The sequence below is a fragment of the Lygodium microphyllum genome, chromosome 24 (genome assembly GCF_053477565.2).
Source record: "Lygodium microphyllum isolate KBCC chromosome 24, Lygodium_microphyllum_v1.1.10, whole genome shotgun sequence".
NCBI classification, from domain to species: Eukaryota; Viridiplantae; Streptophyta; class Polypodiopsida; order Schizaeales; family Lygodiaceae; genus Lygodium; species Lygodium microphyllum.
In genome coordinates, this window is record NC_141158.1 from 47,695,292 (window position 1) to 47,722,709 (window position 27,418).

Below are 27,418 nucleotides of genomic sequence, written 5' to 3' on the forward strand. Positions count from 1 at the left end.
CCCTTAGAAGCTTCTTAGGAAGCTTCTAAGAAGGTTCCAAGCTTCTGTAGCACGTCGGGGGAGGAAAGAAGGACGTAATCCAGCGGCGGCGGCGGACTGGGGTGGCCTGGCGGATTCCTGCACGGAGGAGGACTGTGGCGGACTGGCGGAACGTGGCGGTGGCTATGGCGACTGGCGACTCCTGCACGGCGGCCTCCTCTCACGCTTTCCCCCTCTCTGCACGGCCCTCTCTTCCGTCGACTCCCTGGGGAGGGGGTTTTTATAGGCCTTGGGGGGGGTGGGGAAGAGGGCCTCCACACACATGGAGGACTCCCCCTCATGCAATCTGATCTACTCCTCCTTGGCCATTCCTCCCCACACTCCCTCTCCTCCAGCCATGCATCGGCTGGGGGAAGGGATAATAATAAAAAAAATTGCCTAAAAATCTCCAAATTGCCCCTTCAAAAAGGGTGTTCCCTAGCGGCTTTTACGTTCTTCAACCTCGGCCTCTTATTTACAATGTGGAGGCCTCATTTTTGAGCGTACACGGTATGGATTATGCTCCCAATAATACGATGTAGGGGATAACCTTGCATAGGGTTTACACGGCGTGCGGGAAGTTAATATTTACGGTACGCAGTGCGCGGAAATATTACATCGATGGATGTTTTGGACTAAGAGATTTATGGGAGTATTGAAAGGTTATGTACATCAAAAAGCAAGACCAGAGGGTTCAATGGCGGAGGGATGGATGATTGAAGAATGCATGTATTACGTTTGTGAATACCTTGAGAAAATTGATTCTGAAGCTCCACATATATGGACAAACGAGTCACCTTCTACCATGTTAGACGAGGTATTGTTTGGTAAGGGAGTCCCTTTTTGACTTAAGGTCCAAGATAAATGGGATATTTCTATTTTCATTGTCTATAATAGTGAATGCATGCAACAATTTGTTGATGAGTACAAGGAGGAACTTGCAAGCAAATGAGTTGGGAGACGTAAAAAGAGGAGATCCAAACATGAAACCAATCTAAATAGCAATGGGGACGTAGCTACTTTCATGGATTGGTTATACATCCGTATGCAACGGGGGTGGTTAGTGATCATGAGCCAATCTCAACGGAACAGAAAGAGTTCATGATCAAGTGTGAATGACAAGTAACTTGTTGGGTTTTGAAAACTCTGAACTAAACAATTGAATTTCATTTTTTTAAAAACAATTTATTTATTGGTCTAGGCTCGAATGTATACCAACATGTGGCCTTATGGACAACATCTTTGGATAAAAACTATTGACGACTTACGTCTAACTCAAGGTTCTTGCATTGTTGCCTCTTTCAAGAAATTATCACGTGCAAGTTCAAGAGACACAAATCTTGTTGACAGTGAACTTGGTTACGTGGGAACCATAGTCGGCATTTATGAAGTATCATATCGTATCTTCAAGCAGGTAAATGAAATCTCTCTTCATGCAACAATGACATGTAGATTTCTTGAAGCTATACATAATTCTAAAGTTTTGATTGGTGTATTTTGACAGGTGATTTTGAAGGTGGATTGGTTTCATGCCGAGTGTAAAGGCAATAATGCCACAATGAAAAGAGAATCGTTTGTCAACTCCTCGAAGTTATTGTGTGCAACAAAAGAGCCTTACATTCTGCCAACTCATGTTGAATAAGTGTTGTTTTACAAGAATACATATGCTCATCCATGGTGGCAAGTTGAGCATGTCCAACCTAGAGGTCGATACTTTGTTTGATAGGGTTGACCCTAAGAAAGTGGATTAGGATGAATTGATTACGTCCTCGAACCTAGACACATCAATGTCAGTACATATGATTTTTGATGCCGAGAAGTGCTTAAAAATAGCCAAAAATTACGAATATCCGGGGAAAAATAGACTTCGTCAAAGGCGGCGGTGGCAATCAGTACGATTTTAAGCCGCAAGTCCCTAAAGTGCTAGTGCTTATTTTCATGGAAATCAAACGTTGGCAGATGGCTGAGCTAGAGTTTTGCTAGATGTAAAATGACATCAGGAATCCAACACAAGTGACAGATCTCCATTCCGAGGTCGTTTGATCCCCCATTTAATCCCTACAAGGTTTGGGGTTGTGAAGTAGCTACTCGATCCGAAAGTCGAGAAGAGCATGAGGGGACCCAGCTTTGTAGATTTCAATGTCATGGAGCCACTCGTCAAGACGGATCTCAATTCCAATGTCGTTTGCCCCTTCAAATCTAAAAAACCCACTTGTCGCAAGTGTGAATGCAAGAGGCATGAACTAGATAAGTTGATTAGAGTTTTAAAGCTCTAATTAAAAGAGATTAACAGCCACAAATCCCACGAAATGAAATGATGTGGGGGGGGGCGTCAGTTTTTTGCGCCCCCTTTTTCCTCCTCAAATCATGATTTGCTGATCTGAGGAATGAGGAGGGATGCTCCTGGGCCTCGAATGCTTCTATCCTTTGCCCTCCATCGCCACAAACAGATCAAGAAATAATGCACTAAATCAAGAGATTAAAAACGATTCTTTCTCTCTCCTCCCTCTCTCTCCTGCATAGAGGCTATTCATGTGTAAGAAATTAAGAAGAAGAGGGGCTGAAGAATGCTTGTCCCGGTTGTGATTGGATTGCTTCAAGATGAAGAGGAGGCTGAGGAAAGAGGTTCAGCACTGAAGAATGGTTGTTGGTCGGTCTGTGGGCTGCTTGGAATAATGATTAAAAAACCCGCAACAAGCAAGACACGCGGTATGCTTCAATTTTATGAAGAAATTTGATTGTTTTTGTTGTTTCATGATCCAAATGTTGTTCATATGCAATGAATTCTTGTTTGAACCTTGTTTGCATAATGTTTGAGGGCTGTAACTATAGAAATGTAGAACTTGTAGTGATTTAGAGTCGATATCAATTCTTTAAAATATGTAAAATATCATTTTTAGTGAAAATTAGTGGTTTTTTTAAATTTTGAGCTGGAGAAAAGGGATGAAAATTGTATAAAATCAGAGAAAATATTAAGTTTCAGTCAAAATGATAAGCCAATACAAGTAAATAAAAAAATATCTTTTTTTGATGAATAATAAATAGAAAAAAATATAAAAAAATAGGAAAAATTGGTTTTTTGCATTCAAAAAATATGGAAAAATAAGATTTATGTGTGTGAATGTTTGGCAAGGTTAAATCATGAGGTTAATCCTCCGTTTGGCCTTGTTCTTTGTGTTATAGTCGTTGTTTATTGCTTTTTACATACAAAAATGATACAAAAAAACCATTTACACCTATGCCTGCAACAAACCTAAACGGTGAGGGGAGGAGGAAGGTTGTGCGACGATCTAGTTGCTGGAAAGATAGAAATTCTGATTTCCCTCTTTGTGCATAGCATTTAGAGATTGTTCCGTAATTAAATATAGGTGATTAGTAGCACGAAAGTTCTGGTGCTAGTCCCTAAAGTAGCGCAACATGTAACACTTAGTTAAAATTCATGAAAGGGCTGTTTTCTGCACCTCATATGACTGTTTTTAAAAAATCATAAAATGGTTGTGCACAATTTCATACACCTTGCATCAAGCATGCCATGTGGTATCTCCTGGAATGCATTGCACTTGATTGATAAATTTTGACCAATGCTGAGAGGACAAGAAACCTAAGCTGTAGGTTTAGATGGGTGTTTCCGTTGGGGAAAGTTTTGTGAGGAAAATCAAAATCTCCTGGAACGCTGAATTATGAAAGAGTGGAGTTTGTACGAATGTCATATGTGTTAGCGATGCATCTTGGGGCTAATCCCCGAGGTGTAGGAGAGTCGCAGTGGAGCCACGGCAATTAGCCGAGAGGTGCTTCCCTATGTGTGTATTACGAGGCATTATGCCTATATGTTATGGGATCTCTATCTGAGGAGAAGGGAAGGTGAATGTTGGACTACATATTGGATACAAATGCAAAATTGTCATAAGTATTTAGTGCAAAGAGAGTTTTAGATGCTCTTGGCCCACGAGGCCGTGTGGTGGGGTTGTCTGTCATATGCATGAGGTCCGGCTAGTGCCATAGCCAATGCCGGCCCATTTTAGATCCCATCAGTGGCGCTCTGTCGGGAGCCACCAAAAAGTGGCGATTCTCGAATCTAGAGTTTTTAGGGACCAAATAGTTGTTATATGTCCTCTAACAAGGACTGTCAAGCCGAAATACAAAAATCAGAATGTGCTAAGAGGGCTAGACACCGGTTGGAGATTGTAAGATGCTATTCTCCTCAAAGGAGTAGCCCATTATGCATAAGTGGCAGTGGTTCTAATAACCTAGGTGTTACGAGTAGCTCTTCGAGTGCAAGTGGAAGTCTTGGTACTTCCCTATTTCTAGTTAATCAACCCACAACAAGTGAGGGTGTAGTGTTGCCTACACAAACTCTGTTGTCAATCCAGTTGTAGCATGGCACAACCTATCGCAATTCCAGCGCGTACACCAAATTACTGGCATTAGAAGTACCGTTGCCCATTTTCCATGGATTAGCAGAAGAACATGGAGAACTCCACATTAAGGAGTTTCAAAAGCTCATGTTCAACTATCGAATCCAAGATGAAGGACACCTAATGATGTTCTTTAACATGACGTTAAAAGGAAGAGCAGTAGTGTGGTATCACAGTCTAGAAGCCGGAACCATAACTAGCAGTGCCTAATTCTTTATGGCTTTCTATAGGGAGTTTGCCCCTGAGAAGGGTGGACAATATTGGTTACATGTTTTGAATGTAACACGCCAAGAGCCAAATGAGAATGTCCAGGCATATGCCAAGAAACTAAAGCAAGTTCTTCGCAAACTTAACGCTTATATTCCTATTCCAGCGGTTGCACAGTTGCAATATTTCCTACATGGATTGGATTTTAATATCCAGGTGCAGCTGAGTCGTGTTGCTCTGGCCAATATTGACACTGCCATTACCCAAGCAGAAGGAGTAGAGTCGCGCTTGCAAGCGGCTTATGCAGCAAGGATAAATTGGAGTGGTAATAATTTGGCCTTGACCAACGGGATTCAAGGGGACCCCATGTTAAATACGAGTGGTAGAGGGAGTATTATGTTGAATTTGCCTATGTTACCAGCTTCTCCTAGCATCACTATGCCTATGGCTAGTCAGGCGGCCTCGCTAAATAGTGGTGGAAACCAAACAATGAATCCTAATGTTGTCCCAGTTGGTCAGCGGCTAATTCCTAATCAAGTGGTTAGGTCCATGGGGGACAACAGACTGACGATCGCGGCTATGAGTTGAGTGCTTCTAATGTCCTTGGTTCAGTTAAGGACATGATGAAACACTACACGAATATGATCTCTGAATAGTATCAACAAATAGCTATGGATGTCAAATTCCTTATGAAGCAGCAAAATTTGATAGGGAGTCGACGCCCTGAAGAGGGTGTCCCCTCAAGATTTAGTTGTAAGTGGTGTGGTGGCCAACATTTCCCTAGGAATTGCCCGGATGTCAAATGTGATATTTGTGGAAAGTCTGGCCACTTAGCTGCTACCTGCTAGAGTAAGATCAGTTCTCTCCAACAAGAGAGTAAACAACCGGGTCCAGTTAACCATCGCGCACAAGGGAATAATCTCCAGCAAGACGATGGACCAAGGCAAATACTGTAAAGAGGGAAGGTTGTTGTAGAGAAATTACCTCATGGCAGTGGAGTCAACCTTATTGAGGCTGTACGTGTCAATGATACTAAACCTTCTAATCTACGAGCCGTAACAAGAGGCCAAAAGGCTAAAGAGGGTGAAAAAGATGATGCAATAGGAAGCCCTAAGCAAGATGCTAGGGAAAAGCGAGTCCTGAATCTGGACTGTTAAGATCTGTTGGTAGTAAAGTCGATTCCGACGAGGATAAAGGAATGCCAAGAAAGAAGATAAAGGCTAAAAAAGAGGCACCAAAGCCGATTGAAAGACCAAAGGAGAGAATGGTTTGGCGCAAGAAGAGAACTTTTGGCTAATTACCATGACTTTGATCTGGCAAGTTCCCTTTGTGAAGTCAAACCAGACGTGAATCTCCTGAAATTGATTAAACTTTCTTTAGGAGTATGCAAGGAATTCAAGAAAATCCTGCGTATAGGGTATATAGTAGAACCTTTGGGCATAGCTAGAGTGGGGGAAGATTGGCTCGATCATGCTGAAACCCTAGGGTTCTAGCATATGTCGATGGACTATTAGTGGAGCATGCTATCGTGGATACTGGATCCTTTGTCAATATCATAAGTTCAGACTTGATGGAGAGGTTAGGTCTAGAGATCCAAAAAGACGGCTCCACACTTATTAGGATGGCTGATGATAGTCTAAGACAACCAAAAGGTTGCATTACTAAGGTCCATGTTACAGTTGCAAGCGTGGAATGCTATCTGAACTTTAGGGTGATAAGGTTTGCAAGACGTCCTAGCTATCGAGTTTTGCTAGGCATGCCATGGATTCTATGGATAAACTGTCAAGTTGATATACCCGCTGGTCGAGTGATTCTAGATTGAGGTGCCCACCGTGTAATAGTGGATGCTTACCCTAAGTCTCCTCAAAGTGAGAGAGCTCCCCTATCCTCCACTAAACTAGAAACGGTAGATGATCCATCTGATAGTGAGACATCATCAAGCGATGGATTTAAGGAATGGTCCACTACAGAGGATATTTATTAGATAACCTTGAATGAGCCGATAGAGCCTCATGATCGGATAAGAGACGGGGACGTTATTGAGATAGATCTTAAATGATTCACGGCCAATTAAAGTAGGGTCCATACTCAGTGTGAAAGAAAGAGAGGATTATGTGTCCCTGATTCAGGAGTTCCGCGATATCTTTGCTTGGAGCTATGACGAACTTCGGGGTATTCTTCCCAGTCTAGCTGTGCATACTATTCCTGTAAAGGAAGGTACCCGCTCTATATGTCAGAAAGTAACGCATATGCCTTTTGAATTAAGGGACGAGTTGTATGAGGAACTACAGAAGTTGTGAAAAGCAGGTTTGATCTTCCCTGTTCAGCATACTGAATGGTGCTCACCAGTTGTGATCAGGAAGAAGAATAATAATCAAATCCGTCTTTGTGTAGACTTTAGAGAGTTGAATAAGCAGATTGTTAAAGATTACTATCCCTTGCCATTTATTGACCAAATTTTGGATCAACTAGCAGGTAGGAAAATCTATTCGTTTATGGACTGCTTTGCAGGGTATAACCAAATGGCGATCGCTAAGCAAGACAAGCTAAAAATGACGTTTATTACAATCTTCGGTACCTTTGCATACCATGTGATGGCATTTGGGTTGTGTAATGCACCTGGTTCGTGGCAAAGAACAGCCGAAAAGACCTTTGGTGACATCTCCCCCAAGGAGCTAAAAGTATTCATTGACGATCTGGGGATAGCCACCGTAAGGGATTAGACAGTTGATCATTTTGCAGAAGTGTTTTGAGCGTTGCAGACAATTTTGCATAGCTCTTAACCCACAAAAGTGTGTCTTCAGAGTCCCTTATGGGCTCTTGTTAGGCCATGTGGTCAGTTCCGTAGGGATTGCGACTGATCCTGAAAAGATCAAGGTAATAGTCGCCATGAGTCCGCCACGTACTCCTAAGGAAGTGCATAGCTTTCTGTCATTAGTAGGGTATTATCGGAGGTTTATCAATGCCTTGGCAGAAAGAGCGTTACCGCTGACCAACCTATTGTCCTTTAACTGTCAGTTTACATGGAGTGATGCTTGCAAAGTGTCTTTTGATGATGTGAAGCAGGAGCTTGCCAAAGCACCTATTTTAAAAGCACCAAAAAGGGGTGAAATGTTCTATATATTTTCACCAGCAACCATGTATAGTATCAGCTATTGTTTAGCTTATATTTGGGAGGAAAAGTGGTATCATCCGATAGCTTTTACCAGTTCGAAGTTGGGCATATCGGAAATTAACTACACTTATGTGGAGAAGTTGTGCCTTGCGATGGTATTTGTGACCAAAAAGTTCAGGCAATACATTCTTTATGAGAGGGTGGTTTTTATACGAAGGCGGAAGAGCTTCGATTGTTTTTTGAATAAGTTATAGGCGCCTGACCATTTAGCAAAGTGGTTAATCACTTTGTAGGAATTTGATTATGAGATTAAGAGCAAGCCGCCAAAGCTTCAAGGAATTGTAGAGTGTCTTGTGGATTTCGGGGAGCCAAAAGAGGTCTCCGTTGAAGGAAGTGACATGGAGACTTTGTTCAAGATTGATATGGCATCTATTCCCTCCTGGTATGCTGCTATAACACACTTTCTTTCTACGAGAGAGATTGGAGCTACTTTATCAAAATCGGAGAAGAGGAAAATTAAATAGCAGGCATTGAAATTTTTTCTTGATCGCAGGAATATTATATCGGCAAGGTGTTGATGATATTTATCGCTGATGTGTGATGCCTGATGAGTTTCCCTTTATTTTGAAAGAGTGCCATGACTCTGCTTGTGGAGGGCACTTTGCTGGGCGGTTAACAACACAAAAGGCTTTAGGAGCCAAATATTGGTGGCTGTCTATCTTCCAAGATTCCTTTGAGTATGTTAAGAGATGTGATACATGTCAAAGGCATGATAGTCGAGAGAATAGGAAGCATCCGCTTACACCTATCATGGCTATCCTTTCATTTGAGAAGTGGGGCATTGACTTTGTGGGTCCTATCACCCCGTCATCTACTACTCAGAAGAGGTATATTATAGTAGCAACTGATTACTTTACAAAGTGGTTAGAAGCACGGGCGCGAAGGCAGGACAATGCAAAAGAGACTGCAAGTTTCCTACTTGAGCAAATCATCTGCCGATTTGGTCCACCAAAGGAAATAGTATCGAACCAGGTAACTCACTTTTTAAATAAAGTGATTAAAAGTATGTCTGAAGCTTGGAAAATCAAGCATAACAAGACAACCCCCTATAATCCGCAAGCAAGTGGACAAGTTGAAAGTACCAATAAGTAGCTTGTGGGTATTCTATCCAAGATAGTCTCCAAAAAGAAGCGAGACTGGGATACAAAATTATATGTGGCGGTTTGGGCGTATAATATGACATTTAAACGAGCCATTCGCCACACCCCATTCAAATTATTATATAGGGAGGAGTGTGTTTTACCCTTAGATTGAGTTGCCGACCATTAGATTCGCAATCAATCATTCTTTGGGTGATGAAGATGCCCTATTTGAGCAGTTTACAACTATAGCCCACTTGGACGAGCTCAAATTGTAGAGTTTGTTGCACCAAGAGGTAGCTAAACGGCGGATGAAATGGTTGCATGATCTGAAAGCAAAGAAGTATACTTTTAAAAAGGGACAATTAGTTTTATATTACGATGCGTGTAGGGAGCTATTTCTAGGAAAGTTGGAACCTTGATGGGATGGCCCTTACAAGATAGTTCGTATAGGTAAAAATAAGTCCACAGTTCTATTAGCTGATCTACAAGGGGTGGGATTTAAAAATAACGTTAATCTTAATAAGATTAAACCTTATTATTTCTAAGTATGCTAATGCAAAAAAATACATTGCAGGTCCATGCTGGGGCTGATTGGAGACCTGCAGGAGAGCTTAAATTGGTTGATGGGGTGGTTAGTTCCTTATTTGGAGCACCCATATCTCGAGCAAAGTTATCATCATGGAAGGCTTATCTAGTGGAGCAAGGGATATAAAGTGATTGAGCAAGAAGTTGGTACCTTTGTGTGGGAAATTAAAATCTTCTGCCATCACTGCTTACAAATTTTGACAAGCCTCCCTGTTGAGTTTAATGAAGAAGGTGTGATGGAGCCGTCAATTCATCCTCTAAATATGTTGAACTTTGACTATCATAATTATGAATAGGGGAGTTCTTGATGGCTGGCTATGTAAACCCATTATGGATGTATACATTATATTTTGATGGAGTGTCCAAGGGCCCTAATAGAAAAGGAAGTGTTGGAGTAGTTATCCGAGATCCCTGACATAGAGTTACAATGAAATTAGTTGCTTACCTCGGGGTAGGATTTACTAACAACATGGCCGAGCATGAAGCCCTAATTATGGGATTGAATATTGCTAAAAAAGTGGCATTAGGCGGTTGTTAATAAAAGGGGATTCCCATCTAATCTTGAATCAACTCAATGGGACATATATAGACGGAATCCTCTCCTTCGTATGTATCATCACACTGATATAACCCTACTTGATGAATTTGAGAACATCTCTCTTCAACTGATTCCACGTTATTGGAATCAGTTTGCGGATTTCTTAGCTAAGTTTTCTTATGAAGAGGACCTCTTTTTCAACTATGGTCCTAGTCCGGATGTTGCTATTGATAATGAGACGGGACCTGGTCACTTGTGGGGAATGTTATCAGATCATGCGTTATATGGCAGGTGATGGTTGATATGGGTAATGCAAAGAGTAGCTGCGACCCATCTACCGTTATTATCTTGGACCCATAAGTTGATCTGAAGACATGTTATGTGTACGTCTCTTGCTACATATGCAGGAGGTATGGGCCATAATTTGATGCATTTAGTTTAGGGCTGAGAGCCTTATTTTTCCCCTTGGAATGGAGTGTATTTGCGTCTATCTACCTTCTTCCAAGGAGGGATCACTATGAGCTATTTTGTTTGATTCCGTAAGGCCAAGAGGGTCAATAGCTTTAAGTAGTTAATGCCTGATTTCTTTAGGCCAAGAGGACTTTGTTTTTAGGTTTTAATAATCTATCTCTTTAGGGCAAGAGGGCCCACTAGTTTGAAGTGAAATGTGCTATTTCTTTAGGCCAAGAGAGCCCTATCTCTATTTGGTGCAGGTACGTTTAATGTTTTGTTGTTTTAGTGATTGCGCCATACAGATTGACAAAGTCACTGGAGGGAGTCTTTGCTGCGAAGGAGCTTCCTGTGGCCATTCCAGGTGGTTTCGTCCCCTTTCCAAGCCTTTTCCCTTAAGCAATTAATGACATATGTGTGTGTAAGGGTTACTTTTTCTTGTTTGTTGGGGACTGCCAATCAAGGCATGAAGTCGTAGGTTTAGGCTCGGTATATCTGGGGGAGATCTGAGTGATCATTGCCTCTTGCAAGGCATTGTCAGGCATTGAAAGACCTGTTTCAGATGATGGGAGTTCTAGTGACCCTATTCTGTGGACCTGCTAGGCGGCCATTCTAGGAGTTCCTGTTAGTTGTGAGGCAGTTAGAGAAGCCTATTAAAATAATGATGGAAAGAGACAATACCCTAAAGATTTGAAAGACAATATATGAATATACAGAGGTTTGTAAAAAGGGGTTTAACCCCTATAAAAATAGAAAAGGAAAGAAAGAAAAATCCTTGAGTTGTTATTTATCGCCTTGCGAAGGCCTGGTAGGTTCCTAGGGACGAGTGACCGATGGCCGATGCCTTGTCTTCCTAGGGGTGGCAACTAGTTGAAAAGCAAAGAAAATAAAAGAAGGTTGGAGTGAAAATAAAATTGAGTATTAGAAAAGGATTAAGTGTCACCTTGCGAGGGCTTGGTAGGTTCTTGGGTACCAAGACAGGACCTGAGGCTGATGCCTTGTTCTCCTTGGGTCACTACGCTCAACTCCCTCCTTTTTACATGCCCGAGTATGGAAAATAAAAGCTTAAAAGAAGAACTGTGCTAAAATAAATATTTCTTGATCAGGCTATAGGATTCCTCGCCTAGTATGAGCTCTTGATTGAGTTGTCCTTAGTTAGATAGGTAGTTCAAACCACCACTTAGGGCAACCTCTTTGATAGTTCTTTTTAGTTTGGTCATGCTGGAGCAGTTGGTTAGTGACTGGCTTCAAACTGTAATATTTTTACTCAAAAATATTGTTGAACTTGACTCCCTACACGCCGCATAAAACCCTTGCAAGGTTATCTCCCACAGCATAATTATCGACAGCTTAATCCGACCCCACACGTGCAAAAATGAGACCTCCGCTTTGAGCAACTCGAGGCCGGGGTTGAAGACCGTAAAAACCCACATGAGAATACCCTTTTTGAAGGGGCAATTGGGATAATCATGAAACTTAAGTCAAATTTTTTTATAATTATCCCTTTCCCCAACCAATGCATGGCTGAAGGAGAGGGAGTGGGAGAGGAAGTAGGTGAGGAGTATGAGGAGCTTGTAGAGGTGGAGATGCATGGGAGAAGAGGGAAGCATGGGGGTCTCCACGTGTGTGGACTCTCTCCCCCCCCCTTAAGTCTATATAAACACCCCTTAGGCATTGGGCAAAGGGAACATAGGAGGGTAGAAGCTACCAAATTGAGGGAAAACGAGGAGCCGCCGCGCTGCCTGTAAATGCCGCCGCCTGCAGATCGCTGCCATGCCATTGCAACGCCGTTGTAGCTCCTCGATCGCTGCCCTGTCATCATCAAACTTCCCTCCCTTCCAATCATTGCCTTTCCCTCTTCCACGTCGGCCCTGCTCAACATCAGAAGCTTCTAAGGATAAGGGACATAGGCCTTGTTCCTATGTGGCCTTCCCCAGATTTAAAACCCGGTTCGAAAAACTCCAACTCTTGCGTGAGGAGAAGGTATCGACCTCCAGGCAGTCTTGGAGAGCGAGAGTAAAGGCTAGAGGGAATCCGCGCAGTCCCTAATCACGTCTACGATGGCTCCCAAGAAAATGCAAGGCGCACCCGCGGAAGGCTTCTCCCCGAAATTACACGTGGACATCACCGCGGATCCACAAGCCCATGTTTTTAGAATTTAATCCTATGTATAAGAAATGCTTTGAACATGCTTAATTCCATAGGGAGAATGCATTTTACGTTTATCGTTAATTCATGGGTAGTGATAAAAGTACATTTGATAAATTATCTCTTTGAATGATAGATAAGGATTGGTGCATGTCATGCAATTGGATCGTTTGCATTTCCAGAGTTGTCCATCTTAGGAGATTAGTTGCATGTTGCTATTTTGGTGCATTTCCAAAGTAATGAGTCTAAATGCCTATTGCTTAAGGCAAAGGGATGGAATTGTTAAATTGCATTTTTGACTGGACATGGAAGGAATAAGCGTATGTCACATTTTAGGCAATATCTTCCTTGTAATGATTCGCATGAGGAAAATTCCTTAACACCCGTAGGATATTATCCGAAAAGAAATTGCAGAGCATGAAAATGAATCTATGGATTTGCATGTGGCATATGCTTGTAAAATGGAATAAGTCAACACTAGTCCTACAATATTCACTTTGCATGAACTTCATTAACTACGTTGTAGTTAGGAAAGGGTTGCATGTTGCATATTTGTCATGCGTAAATTTCATTTCATTGAGTTGCATTTAGGAAAGATTGCATGGCTTATCAAAACACGAAACTCAATTGCCTAGACAAAAGGCTGTAGGCATGATTCTTTGATGTAAGTCCTAGTAGGTCCTATGAAAGTTATTTTGCAAATTATCATGCGTTTTGACTTTAGCAAGAAAAGATAGGGTTATTAGGAACCTTGTGGTGTGTGGAAGTAATGAATCACATGTTTACATGTATTGTGACATCTTGCAAACTCGCTTAGTATCTCTAGGAAAGAATCGTCCTTGTCACAAGACAAGTAGTTCAATTTACCCAAATCACTTGTGATATTATAACTGTTAGGGTTTCGTATAGGCATAACTAGTAGACACGATAAATACCTCAAGTACTAGCTAGGGCTTGGCACGTCAGAAATGCAGCCTAGTATTGTACTTGGATGCCAAGTCGAAGCCCTCAAACCCAAAGGTCCTACCCACATTCATGGAATGTTTGGGTCAATTGGATGCTCATGCATCAACGATCTAGGGTTTCTACCCTAAGGATCGTTCGACCTAATGCTAAAACTCGGATTGAGTTTGGAAACCCTAGGACCGAACATTGTCGGCCTAGTACACTTAGGATTAGGTTGGGTAAGAAGACACACTAAACCCTACTTCTTGTCTAAACATAATTATTTGACTAGGAAATGTCGTTCAATGAGTGAAATGATCCCATGGGTAGATGCGACACTTGTGCAACAAGTTGCAACGTCGCGTGACTTTGTGGTTTAATCACAAGATGGATTTGCCATTCCTTGGAATGAGGTTGGCAGGTTCTAGCGCAAGTCTAACTTGCAAGAGGATGAGTAGTCATCCTGCTACATCACCTTTCTTGGGCTGATTTTCCAAGTTAAGAGAAGTTATGTATTTGCTTGGTAAGCAAAGGATCAATCAAGTTAGAGCAACATGGTCGCCAGGATTTACTGTTAATTTATGAAACCTAAGGTGTTGGTTAAGTTGGGTTAACAGGGTATGGTCCTAACCCAAGGACAAAAGGGTGAACAAAAAAACCCTTGGGGATCTTGCCAAGTCGCAATTTATCCCGCATCAAATGTGGGATGCATTCGGAGAGAAGGATTCACTCCTTAGCAATTGGCCAAATAAACGACCACTGGATTGATTGTGCTTGTAACAGTTTAGGAGCACTGTTTGCATTGCTTGCTCAAGGAACTAAAAGATGGAAAGTTAATTAATGCTTCAGGTTGAAGGCCTGAAGGGAGAGGCAGCATCAATTACCCCCGACTATATGCCTGATCCTAACCAAGGGGGTTGTTAGTCGCGCCGAGAACGTGGACAGAACCAACCATGAGAGGTCTCTCCATTGGGCGCTACTTGGAGTAGGAGGACACTTGGGTGCTGGGGGGGTTCTGGCCGTAAATCCCTTGCCTTCCGAGCCCTGCACAAGAGACCAATGTGACTCAGATTGGATCTCGAGGCCCGCATACTAGTCTACGAGCGGAATCTTGGATTAGTAATCCCTGTGGATTGCTGGATAGCCTTCGGGCGGATTATGGATAGCCTTCAAGTGGATTATGGATTAGCCTACGAGCTAGATTATATGGATGTATTCCAAAGATAAATAAGATACCATGTTGGAAAGGAACTTGTTTGACACTGCTTTTCTATGTCAAGTGCTAAGATTACGTGAAGGAATCGGTGTCTAACTAGCTAATTAAGAAAGCTGTTTTATGCGTGTACAACTAAATGTGGTAGGTAATTAGACAACTAAACCAACCCTAAGGAAAGTACGGTGGATGTGGCCATGGGTCCGTCCTACGGATGGGTGGTCCCGGTTGGCTGGGAACTTTTCTCAAACGAAATGGATAGCAAGGAGATCTTCTCAAAGGAAATGAACAGCAAGGGCGCTGACCTAGAGTTTAGGGTACTAGAATCCCGATTTATACTGTTTTAGGGGAACTGAATGGGACTATGCCTTATGGGTAGAGAGGTCGAGCTTTGCATCCCTCTCATTTCCCATTCTCCTTGAACCAAGTGCAGCATGAATCTGCTTCGACCTTGACGTTTCTGCGTAAAGTAGTTCGCCTAGGGTTCAATGCTAGCTATCTTTCTAGGAGTTTGACCACTAGGAAAACCCTGACTTAGGTCAGTACTAAGTGGGAACGGCGGGAATACTTCCGCTACATGGCAGACTCGGAAAGACCTAGATCACAAACCCTGTAACATTCCATGGGAGGAGCTTTCTGGACCCTCTTTCCGATGGACTGCTAAGACATGTCTTGAAAGGGAACAGGTGGATATGTTACAGTTGGTATCAGAGCGAACCAACGAAGGATCTATCTTTATAAGAAAACTTAATAAGAAGAAGTAAAGCAAATGTTGTTGTTAAGAACATTTCCTTACTTATCGATGCTATCTTGTAGAGTCATGAAGCATGGAACAGATTCATGGTGTTTGTGGTCATGTTTATGACCGCGATGCATGCCTCAGATTATCGATGAAGGATCGATATGATGAACATCCTAGACCGCATTTAAAATCCATCGCCTCTGTATGTGGAACGAAGATGGATGGGTGATTCAGGAATCTATTACATAGCTGCCCATCGGTTTGCATACCTTCGAACCAACCTAAAGAGAATCAAGTGGTTGGAGGACCTGAAGATCGTGAAGTTGTTCATTTTTGTTGAGGCTCACGTAAACACAACTTTACATGTCGAAGGTTGGAAGGCCAAGCTAAACACATATGTGTACGAGGAAGAGACCTGCATAATCCCCGCCGATAGGATCAAGGTGTTGGGACGCTACGAGAAGAATGGGTACCAAAGGAAAGGATACCCTAATCTTTTGATGACTTATCGATTCCTAAAGATCCATGACCCAAATCCATACTATTACCCAATTCCCGTAGCTGAATGTAACACAACCTTATTCTCCCCGAATTAATGTATCAGCTTGCTCTACCATCCCAAAAAATATTGTACTCCGAAAGGGCTATGCCCATATGAATGAAATAAGACTTCTTTTTATCAATGTTTGTCTTGTCCATGAATATTGATAAAGAAGTAAAGTGATTTGATCACTTGGCTAAAAGCTGAAGTAGATATGTAATGTAATGTGGAATTTTTTATGGGAGGAAAGTCGACTTCGGTCAGATTCAGGGTCATGAACCTAGGTATCCATGAGTGTTTGCTCGGGATGGATTGGCTTAAACTTAGTGACGCCCACATTCATTGTGGAAAGGGTCAAGTTTCCTTTTGAAACTTTGAAGGGGAATCGGTCACAACTCAAGGAGAGGCTGGAAAGCCGAAAATTCAATTGGCCAAAGCATCTTGGATTATAAAGGAAGTTAGAAAGGGAATACATGTCTACTTGATTAAGCTTAATAAGCTAGATCAGAATCAACAGTCTAGTAAAGAACCTTCATGGCTAAAGGAGTACGCAGACGTATTTCCTAAAGAGCTAACAGAACTTCCGCCTCAAAGGGAAGTTGATCATGAAATTAAGCTAGTGCCAAGAGTTGCACCAATCGTAAAGAGGCCATATAGGATGTACATCCCGGAAGCAGTTGAGCTGAACGAGCAACTCAAGCAACTATTAGATTAGGGCTACATCTGTCCCAGCAGTTCGCCATGGGGAGCTCCAGTGCTGTTCCAGAAGAAGAAAGATGGAACGCTTCGGCTGTGTATTGATTACAAAGGGTTGAATCAATCAACCATTAAGAACAAGTACCCTATTCCAAGAATAGATGAACTTCTTCACCGTCTTCAAGGTGCGAGGATCTTCTCCAAGATTGATCTCAGCTCTGGATACTATCAGATAAGGATCAAGGAGGAAGATATTCCAAAGACGGCATTCAACACAAGATATGGACACTTTGAGTTCCTAGTCATGTCATTCAGTCTGACAAATGTACCTGCCACCTTCAACAGGTTAATGCAGGATATCTTTAGGCCATATCTTGATGACTTCGTACTTGTCTTCTTCAATGATACCTTAGTCTACTCCAAACAGGAAGAAGATCATGAACCCCAGCTTCGCATTGTCCTTGAGACAATGAGGGCATACAAGCTTTATGCTAAGATGAAGAAGTGTGCATTCTTCAAATGTCAAATTGAATATCTGGGATTCATCGTATCAGCGAAAGGAATCTCAGTGGATCTGGCCAAAGTCAAAGATGTTCTGGAATGGCCAATACCAACAACTATCAAAGAAATACGCAGTTTTCTTAGATTGACAGGATGGTATAGGGTCTTTATAAAAAACTATGCTTTGATTGCAGCACCTATGACGAATCTATTGAAAAAGCAGACAACGATTGTATGGTCACCTGCTAAACAATCTAGCTTTGATAGATTAAAGCAAAGTTTGGTATCAGCACCTATCCTGAGACTTCCGAACCTAAGTAAGGAGTTTGAAGTAGCAACTGATGCTAGCACGCTTGCCTTAGGATGTGTGCTTATGCAAGAAGGTCATCCTGTAGCATACTCTTCAAGAAAACTGAAGAGCCATGAGAAGAATTATGCTACCCATAATCTAGAGCTGTTAGCTAACATCCATGCTCTCAAGCTTTGGAGACACTGGAGGAATATGATTTTGAAATCAAATACCGGCGTGGAAATGAGAATGTAGTTACCGATGCACTTAGTCGCAAGGCATTCCTAAATTCTCTAATCTTGTAGAATCCATCAACAGCTAGATCTCTAGCCGCAAAGGTATCCATGCCAAACAATCCAATACTTGAGCTAGCTAGAGAGGAAGCATGCCATGATCCAACCTATCAGAAGATGCTAAGGGAGATCCCTATCAAGGATCAGGACCGAAAGCTACAGGCTAAGTATTAAGAATTCTCTATCAATAGTGGACTTGTCTACTATAGAACTAGATTATATATACCGACAAGCCAGTCACTCAAGCAGAAGATACTTTGAGAAGCTCATGATTCCCCTTTCTCAGGACATCTTGGCTATGCCAAGACCCTCAATGCAGTCAAAAAGAGCTACTATTGGAGAGGCTTAAAGGTGACATTCTCAAATATATCATTGAGTGTTTGTCTTGTTAACGTATTAAGGCCGAACATGTCAAAATGCCAAGAAAGTTGCAACCACTTGACATTCCCCAAATGAAATGGGAATTCATCAGTATGGACTTTGTTGTTGGCCTACCCCAAGTTCAGGGAGGATACAACTCCATTATGGTTGTGGTTGATATGCTCACTAAGGTTGCACACCTTATTCCTGTTAAGACAAACTATAAAGCCTCAGACATTGCCAGGTTGTTCATCAAGGAGATATTCAAGCTACATGGGTTGCCCAGAAGAATCATTAGTGATCGTGATTCTCTCTTCACATCACATTTCTGGAGAGCTATCTTTGAAGCCATTGGGACTCAACTCTATTTTAGTACAGCTTACCATCCCCAAACCGATGGTCAAACAAAGCGAGTCAACCAAGTCATTGAGGATATGCTAAGGGCGCACTGCTACTGTGAACCAAAAAGGTGGATTCAATATTTGCCATTGGTTGAGTTTGCCTACAATGCTTCTTACCAACAAAGCATTCAGATGACCCCTTTTCAAGCATTGAATGGGCATGACTGTCGAAGTCCTTTAAATTTCTCGGATCCAACCTTGAGGGTTGAAGCTTCAAGGCAAATGCTGGAAGATATGGATGACCAAATGAAGACAATAAGATAGGACATCCAAGCCGCCAAGGATAGACAGAAGGCCTATGTAGATTTGAAACGTCGAGATAGAACCTTCGAGGAAGGAAACATGGCCTTCATTCACGTACGCCCGAAGAAGAGTTCCCTATCCTTAGGAGATTGCAAGAAGCTAAGTCCAAGGTATTGTGGACCCTACAAGATCCTCAAGTGCCTAGGACCCAATGCTTATAGACTGCAACTCCCTGAGAACCTAAAGATTCATAATGTATTTCATATCAGCCTACTGAAGAAGTATGTACCTAGTTCTAACCATGTACTCGATGATTAACAAGTTGTAATGCCTAGCCAAGGAGTCCTTGAGCTACGGCCTCACAGGATCTTAGATGTTAGGGAGAGACAATTGAGATCTAGAACCTTGAGAGAATGCCTCGTCCAGTGGAAAGATTATCCCAAGGAGGATGCCACTTGGATGGATGAAAGTACTCGCAACCAACAATACCCCCAGTTCTTCTAGAGATGAGGACATCTCGATTCCTCCAAGGGGGAGAGAATGTAATAGTTCCACTCAAAAATATTATTGAACTTGACTCCACACATGCCGCATAAAACCTGTGCAAGGTTATCTTACATAGCATAATTATCGGCAACTTAATCTGTACCCCACACACGCAAAAATGAGACCTTCACTTTGAGCAACTCGAGGCCGGGGTTGAAGACCATAAAAACCCGCAGGAGAACACCCTTTTTGAAGGGGAAATTGGGATAATCACGAAATTAAAGTCAATTTTTTTAATAATTATCCCTTCCCCTAGCCGATGCATGGCTGGAGGAGAGGGAGTGGGAGAGGAAGTAGGTGAGGAGTATGGGGAGCTTGTAGAGGTGGACATGCATGGGAGAAGAGGGAAGCATGGGGGTCTCCATGTGTGTGGAGTCTCTCCCCCCCCTTAAGCCTATATAAACACCCCTTAGACATTGGGCAAAGGGAACACAGGAGGGTAGAAGCTGTAGAATTGAGGGAAAACGAGGAGCCGCCGCACTGCCTATAAGCGCCGCCGCTTGCAGATCGCTGCCACGCCGTTGTAGTGCCGCTGCAGCTCCTCGATCGCATGCCCTATCATCGTCAAACTTCCCTCCCTTCCAATCATTGCCTTTCCCTCTTCCACGTTGGCCCTGCTCAACATCAGAAGCTTCTTAGAAGCTTCTTTAAGAAGCTTCTTTAAGAAGCTTCTAAGGATAAGGGACATAGGCCTTGTTCCTACATGGCCTTCCCCAGATTTAAAACCGGGTTCGAAAAACTCCAACTCTTACACGAGGAGAAGGTATCGACCTCCAAGCAGTCTCGGAGAGCAAGAGTAAAGGCTAGAGGGAATCCGCGAAGTTCGTAATCACGTCTACGACGGCTCCCAAGAAGACGTAGGGTGCACCCACGGGAGGTTCCTCCCCGAACTTACATGTGGACATCACTGCGGATCCACAAGCCCAGGTTTTTCGAATTTAATCCTATGTATAAGAAATGCTTTGAACATGCTTAATTCCATAGGGAGAATGCATTTTATGTTTATCGTTAATTCATGGGTAGTGATAAAAGTACATTGGATAAATTATCTCTTTGCACGATAGATAAGGATTGGTGCATGTCATGCAATTGGATTGTTTGCATTTCCAGAGTTGTCCGTCTTAGGAGATTAGCTGCATGTTGCTATTTTGGTGCATTTCCAACGTAATGAGTCTAAACGCCTATTGCTTAGGGCAAAGGGATGAAATTGTTAAAGTGCATTTTTGACTGGACATGGAAGGAATAAGGGTATGTCGCATTTTAGGAAATATCTTCCTTGTAATGATTCGCATGAGGAAAAGTCGTTAACACCTGCAGGATGTTATCCGAAAAGGAATTGCAGAGCACAAAAATGAATCTATGGATTTGCATGTGGCATATGCTTGTAAAATGGAATAAGTCAACACTAGTTCTACGATATTCACTTTGCATGAACTTCATTAACTACAAGGGTTGCATATTGCATATTCGTCATCCATAAATTTCATTTCATCGAGTTGCATTTAGGAAAGATTGCATGGCTTATCAAAACATGAAACTCAATTGCCTAGACAAAAGGCTGTAGGCATGATTCTTTGATGTAAGTCCTAGTAGGTCCTCTGAAATTTATTCTGCAAATTATCATGCGTTTTGACTTTAGCAAGAAAAGATAGGGTTATTTTGGTGCGTGGAAGTAATGAATCGCATGTTTACATGTATTGTGACGTCTTGCAAACTGGCTTAGCATCTCTAGGAAAGAATCGTCCTTGTCGCAAGACAAGTAGTTCAATTTACCCAAATCACTTGTGATATTATAACTCTTAGGGTTTCGTATAGGCATAACTAGTCCACACGATAAATACCTCAAGTACTAGCTAGGGCTTGGCATGCCAGAAATGCTGCCTAGTATCGTACTTGAATGCCAAGTCGAAGCCCTCAAACCCAAAAGTCCTATCCACATTCACGGAATGTTTGGGTCAATTGGACGCTCATGCAAACAACGATCTAGGGTTTCTACCCTAACGATTGTTCGGCCTAATGCTAAAACTTGGATTGAGTTTGGAAACCCTAGGACCGAACGTTGTCGGCCTAGTACAGTTAGGATTGGGTTGGGTAAGAAGACACCCTAAACCCTACTTCATGTTTGGGTCAATTGGACGCTCATGCAAACAACGATCTAGGGTTTCTACCCTAAGGATCGTTCGACCTAATGCTAAAACTCGGATTGAGTTTGGAAACCCTAGGACTGAACGTTGTCGGCCTAGTACAGTTAGGATTGGGTTGGGTAAGAAGACACCCTAAACCCTGCTTCTCGTCTAAACGTAATTCCTTGACTAGGAAACACCGTTCAATGGGTGAAATGATCCCATGGGTAGATGCGACACTTGTGCAACAAGTTGCAACGTTGCACGGCTTTGTGGTTTAATCACAAGATGGATTTTCCATTCCTTGGAATGAGGTTGGCAGGTTCTAGCGCAAGTCTAACTTGTAAGAGGATGAGTAGTTATCCTGCTACATCACCTTTCTTGGGTTGATTTGCCAAGTTTAGGGAAGTTATGTATTTGCTTGGTAAGCAAAGGATCAATCAAGTTAGAGTGACATGGTCGCCAGGATTTACCGTTAATTTATAAAACCTAAGGTGTTGGTTAAGTTGCGTTAACAGGGTATGGCCTAATCCAAGGACAAAAGGGTGAACAAACAAACCCTTGGGGATCTTGCCAAGTCGCAATTGATCCCGGATCGAATGCGGGATGCATTCGGAGAGAAGGATTCACTCCTTAGAAGTTGGCCAAATAAACGACCACTGGATTGATTGTGCTTGTAACAGTTTAGGAGCAGTGTTTGCATTGTTTGCTCCAGTAACTCAAAGATGAAAAGTTAATTAATGCTTCAGGTTGAAGGCCTGAAGGGAGAGGCAGCATCAATTGCCTCCGACTGTCTGCCTGACCCTAACCAAGGGGGTTGTTAGCCGCGCTGGGAACGTGGACCGAACTCGCTGTGAGAGGTCTCTCCGTTGGTCGCTACTTGGAGCAGGAGGACGCTTGGGTGCCAGGGGGGCTCTCGCCGTAAATCCCTTGCCTTCCGGGCCCTGCACAAGAGGCCACGTGACTCGGGATTAGATCTGGAGGCCGGCATACTAGTCTACGGGTGGAATCTTAGATTAGTAATCCCTGTGGATTACTAGATAGCCTTTGGGCGGATTATGGATAGCCTTCGGGCGGCGGATTATGGATTAGTCTACGGGCTGGATTATATGGATGTATTCCAAAGATAAATAAGATAACCTGTTGAACTTGTTTGACACTGTTTTTCTATGTCAAGTGCTAAGATTATGTGAAGGAATCAGTGTCTAACTGGCTAATTAAGGAAGCTATTTTATGCGTGTACAACTAAATGTGGTAGGTAATTAGACAACTAAAACAACCCTGAGGAAACTGCGGTGGATGTGGCCATGGGTCCATCCTACGGATGGGTGGTCCCGGTTGGCCGGAAACTTTGCTCACACCAAATGGACATCAAGGATCTCTTCTCAAAGGAAATGAATAGTAAGGGCCCTGATCTAGAGTTTAGGGTACTAGAATCCCGATTTATGCTGTTTTAGGGGAACGGAATGGGACTATGCCTTATGGGTAGAGAGGTCGAGCTTTGCATCCCTCTCGTTTTCCAATCTCCTTGAACCAAGTGCAGCATGAATCCGCTTCGACCGTGATGTTTCTGCATAAAGTAGTTCGCCTAAGGTTCGACGCTAAGTGCCATTCTAGGAGTTTGACCATTAGGAAAACCCTGATTCAGGTCGGTCCTAAGTGGGAACGGCCAGAATACTTTTGCTAGGTGGCAGACTCAGAAAGACCTAGATCGCAAGCCCCGTAACATTCCATGGGAGTGCCGGGCGGAGCTTTCTGGACCCTCTTTCTGATGGGCTGCTAAGATGTGTCCTGAAAGGGAACAAGTGGATACGTTACACAGACTTTCTGGCAGATTATGCTAGGCCTACTCCTCATGGATTTCATGCCTTGGTTTTGTTAGGGGTAGGATATGAGCTATGATGTGTTGTGTATTTTTTGTATCATCTTGATGCTCCTTTCTGTTGTTTATGTCCAGATCTATTCGTAGGATTCAACAGGCTGAGTCGCCCTATCCCATGGTCGCCATTGACAGATGATTTTTTATGCCAAGAAGTGCTTAAAAATAGCCAAATTTTACGAATATCCAGGGAAAAATAGACTTTGTCGAAGGCGGCGGTGGCAATCAGTATGATTTTAAGCGGCAAGTCCCTAAAGCGCTAGTGCTTATTTTCATGGAAATCAAATGGTGGCAGATGGCCGAGCTAGAGTTTTGCCAGATGTAAAATGACATCACAAATCCAACACAAGTGACAGATCTCCATTCCAAGGTCGTTTGATTCCCCATTTAATCCCCACAAGGTTTGGGGTTGTGAAGTAGCTACTCGATCCGGAAGTCCAGAAGAGCGTTACAGGGCCCAGCTTTGTAGATTTCGACGTCATGGAGCCACCCATCAAGATGGATCTTGATTCCGATGTCATTTGCTCCTTCAAATCTAAAAAACCCACTTGCCGGAAGTGTGAATGCAAGAGGCATGAACTAGATAAGTTGATTAGAGTTTTAAAACTCTAATTAAAAGAGCTTAACAGCCACAAATCCCACGAAATGAAACGGTGGGGGGGTCAGTTTTTTGCGCCCCCTTTTTCTCCCCAAATCATGATTTGTTGATCTGAGGAATGAGGAGGGATGCTCTTGGGCCTTGAATGCTTCTATCCTTCCCCCTCCATCGCCACAAACAAATTAAGAAATGATGCACTTAATCAAAAGATAAAAAACCAGTCTTTCTCTCTCCTCCCTCTCTCTCCTACACAGAGGCTATTCATGTGCAAGAAATGCTTCTCCAGTTGTGATCGAATTGCTTCAAGATGAAGAGAAGGATGAGGAAAGAGCTTCTGCACTGAAGAATGGTTGTTGGTCGATCTGTGGGCTGCTCAGAATAATGATTAAAAAACCCGTAACATGCAAGACACACAGTATGCTTCAATTTTATGAAGAAATTTGATTGTTTTTGTTGTTTCATGGTCCAAATGTTGTTTATATGCAATGAATTTTTGTTTGAACCTTTTTTGCATAATGTTTGAGGGCTGTAACTATAAAAATGCAGAACCCGTAATGATTTAGAGTCACTATTAATTCTTTAAAACCCGTAAAATGTCATTTTTAGTGGAAATTAGTGGTTTTTTTCGATTCTAAGTTGGAGAACAGGGATGGAAATGGTATAAAATCAGAGAAAATGTTAAGTTTTAGTCAAAATGATAAGCCAATACAAGTAAATCAAAAAATACCTATTTTTCATGAATAATAAATAGAAAAAAATAGAAAAAATTAGGTTTTTATGCTTAAAAAATATGAAAATATAATATTTATGTATGTGAATGTTTGGCAAGCTTAAAGCATGAGGTTAAGCCTCAGTTTGGCCTTCTCCTTTGTGTTATAGTCAGTGTTTATCACTTTTTACATACAAAAATGACACAAAACAACCATTTACACCTATGCACCGCAGCAACACCTAAACAGTGAGGGGAGGAGAAAGGTTGTGCAATGATCTAATTGCTGGAAAGATACAAATTTTGATTTTCCTCTTTGTGCATGGCATTTAGAGATTGTTCCATAATTAAATATAGGTGACTAGTAGCATGGAAGTTTCGGTGCTAGTCCCTAAAGCAGCGCAACACGTAATGCTTAGTTAAAATCTATGAAAGGGCTATTTTTCACACCTCACATGGCTGGTTTTTTTTAATCATAAAATGGTTGTGCACAATTGTCATACACCTTGCATCAAGCATGCCATGTGGTATCTCCTGGAATGCATTGCACTTGATTGATAAATTTTGACCAACGCTGAAAGGACAGGAAACCTAAGCTGTAGGCTTAGATGGGTGTTTCCATTGGGGAAAGTTTTGTGAGGCAAATCAAAATCTCCTGGAACGCTGAATTATGAGAGATTGGAGTTTGTATGAATGTCATATGTGTTAGCGACGCATCTTGGGGCTAATCCCCAAGGTGTAGGAGAGTCGCAGTGGAGCCGCAACAATTAGCCGAGAGGTGCTTCCCCATGTGTGTATTACAAGGCATTATGCCTATATGTTATGGGATCTCCCTCTGAGGAGAAGGGAAGGTGAATGTTGGACTACATATTGGATACAAACGCAAAGTCGTCATAAATATATAGTGCAAAGTGAGTTTTAGACGCTCCTAGCCCGCGAGGCCGTGTGGTGGGGTTGTCTGTCATATGCATGAGGTCCGGCTAGTGCCATAGCCATTGGCAGCCCATTTTAGGTCCCATCAGTCAGAGAGGTGTAGAATTCTTCTTTTTGATCATGATGACATTGTAGATGATGAGAACGACAACAATCCAGACTCTAACGCTACAAAGATCGAAGAGGAAGAAATAATGGATGTCGAGTCTACAGAGGAAATGAACGTCAACACAAATTTCACGACATAGGAGTTCCAAGAATTCAACAAGGATAATGAAGATGAAATTTTATTGATGGTTAATCTCAGAGATGAGGATGAGAACTATTAGTCTTATGTGTCAACTCACGGATCAACCTATGTTCGATGTTCGGTAAGATTTAATCTCAAAATAATTCATTGTGAAGTCATGATTTTTATTCTTTTGAAAACTTACTAACAAGGGTGGGTGGTGGGGAGTCTTGTGGTGATAGCCTTATATGGCTAGTATCGGGATTTGATTCCCCTTAGACTTATTTTTCTCTCTCTAGCTGTGTATAAGGTAATCTTACCTTCAAGTTCATTGAAAGAAAGTTCGTATCAGGGTTCAATTCCCCTCTACTAAGGCTTTTATCTCACATTTCAACCCCAGTATCAGCATCTCAACCTATAGTACCTGCAATCAAGCATTGTTTCCTTGATCGACTTGGCCTACCAGTAGTCCATCGAAGCTAGCAGTCTTCTATCATTTCCTCGCAACAACTTCGGCAGCACCCCCAGGGAGTACCTACATAGTATCCCCCCCATGCTGCCCATTTGCTGCTCCAGTCTTTCTCTCTCTCTCTTTCTCTCTCTCTATGATACTATGGTCACCCCAGCTTTGATGTATGGTCACCCTAGCTTTGCTGTATGCAGCAGCAGTATGGTCCCCATGCTTGTCAGCTACCTCATGGACGCATATTGAGAGACCATAGATATGTATGATCTCATGCTTGTTTTGTAGCAAACCATCAGTACCGATGCTCTACCTTGCATTGGTAATAGAGCTCTCTAGTCGTAACTTTTTGGTCTCATAGGTCATTTTGGCCTTTTGAAGACGTAAATATAGCATTCATGTTGTTTCATTTCTCTCTCTCTCTCTCTACTTACCATGCATTATTGCATCGATGACTCATATGAGTTTACACATTTGCTTGAGCAACCACTTTCGACTCCATCATGTCCCAAACTCTGTCTCAAGTGTGTTGATGACATATTTCTTGTCATTCTCAAGCTAATCCATGCATTGAAAAATAAAGTTAATTACTAATTCATATAAAAAATTGTAATTCATATTCTTTATGTTAAATAATACTTACTCTCATGGTACATGAACTCACTATAGATAAGACATGCAGAGGTCTCTCATCTAATGTTTGAAGGCGATGCTGACTCTGACATGAAGGATACCCTTGTCAGGCATGATGTTGCATGTGACACCCAAAGTGCCAGTGCACATGTACATCACTATTGGTGGGGGCACTAATGGTGTCTCGCTGGGCTAGTGGTGTGCTACTCTGCCACTGATGCCTAGATACAATATAAACATATGATACATTGAGATGTGAGTTCTTAAAAACTAATTGATAATTAATCCATAATCACCATAAAAGATATGCCTACGGCATTGACGGCCACTAGCCTATGAATCAGGTGCCACTTGAGTGGGAGGAGGTACATTAGGAGTAAGCCACTGACTCTTGTGATGTGATGTACCTAGGATAGGAGTCTGAAGCAAACAAAGGAATCAAAAGGATATATATATTCAAAAT

At 42.2% G+C, this 27,418-nt stretch overlaps 1 pseudogene; it reads left to right on the forward strand.

Moving 5' to 3' along the window:
- Window positions 1-1,576: 1,576 nt before the first annotated feature.
- LOC148015054 (uncharacterized) lies at window positions 1,577-25,959 on the forward strand (annotated as a pseudogene).
- Window positions 25,960-27,418: the final 1,459 nt, after the last annotated feature.